At 27.1% G+C, this 1,468-nt stretch overlaps 1 protein-coding gene across 1 annotated transcript in view; it reads right to left on the reverse strand.

The window, feature by feature from the left end:
• The window catches only part of LOC108692384 (tachykinin-like peptides receptor 86C), a 44,682-nt gene that overhangs the window by 850 nt on the left and 42,364 nt on the right, over positions 1 to 1,468 (reverse strand). The window lies entirely within an intron of this gene.

The following is a 1,468-nucleotide window of genomic DNA, read 5'->3' on the forward strand; positions in this document are numbered from 1 at the left end:
ATTTAATAATATATTTAATAATATATTTTGGATTAAATTATTAAACTGATCTCTTTAGAAAGCTAGAAGAAAATTTTATATTGAGAATAATGAATTAGATTCTCTCTCTCAACACATACTCAACATTCTTTGCCTAAAGACTGAAATTCCGCGAATAGTTGATATAAAATATAATGTGATATAAAATATAATGACTTAAAACTTACCTTCAAGGTTTATGATAACATTCTTCAACATATATTTATCTCATTATACGCTAAATAAAGTAAACACATGTGAAATACTTGCTCGTAATAAGTATAAAGATTATCTCTTATTACGTAATGAAAATATTTCATGAAAAGAGAAAAGAAAAAAAAGATTATATAAATTAAATAAATATTATAGTAAATGCATCTTCGCTTTGTTTTATTAAAAGTGAACAATATAAAAAATATTACAGATGTTAAAATGTGATTAAAGAATAATAGCTAGAAATATGAAACAATAAATCAGTGTACATATAACTGTCGTTGATTTTTTTTTTATTCAATTGCTTTTTGAATATACAATAGAGGAAGGTGGGGCAAGATGGAGGTTCTTAAGGTTCGATGACGAATTAAATGGATTTTCATAATTAATGAATCAACTTTATTACTTAACTAATCTTTGATAATCAGTCTTTCAATTTGACTACATTAAATTTTTAGAATTTTTTTAACTTTATAAATAAATATAAAGAAAACGCATTTTCCCCATCTTATCCCGCGGATAAGGCATTAAGAATTAAATAATATTAATTATTTATTGAAATAACAGTGAGGGCAAACATGTGTTGCATCTTCGTCGTTATCTTCTACATTAGCATACGAGCAATGAGCCACATGATTAACAATTTATCCAACCCTCTATAGACTCTAAATAAAATTGCATTGAGCATTGCCTCTTCTAAACATTTTCCTCGGTCAGTCTTACATTTGTAGTTTCTAATCTATTCTATTTCTAATTCTATAATAATGAAAAACTTTGTTGTACTTGTAGGGTATACTCAATTTTGTATAGGTTAACTCTCAGTCTTCAATATCCCATCTTGCCCTTCTTTACCTAACGAAAATCACATCACATTTTTTCGAAACTGTTTTTTTTTACAATAGTAATAGTAAAAAAGAGTTCTTACTTTACAATTTGTTAAATTTTGTCTCAAACACATTTACAAGGGAATAATTTAATATTAATATATTGGTATAATTTAATATTAATATCACAAGTGAGAACTAAAACAGAATAATAACAAAATTGCAAAAAAGTATGAATTATATTCTAATTCAATTATTAGCTACCTGCTGCGCTGGCTTGTAACTGTCAATAACCGAAGCGTCACATCGCGTACATCCGATTATGAATAGTGTATTTAAATCGCGTGATACAGAGAAAGAGAGAGAGAGAGAGAGAGAGAGAGAGAGAGAGAGAGAGAGAGAGAGAGAGAGAG

This window comes from Atta colombica, unplaced genomic scaffold (assembly GCF_001594045.1).
Source record: "Atta colombica isolate Treedump-2 unplaced genomic scaffold, Acol1.0 scaffold107, whole genome shotgun sequence".
Lineage (NCBI taxonomy): Eukaryota > Metazoa > Arthropoda > Insecta > Hymenoptera > Formicidae > Atta > Atta colombica.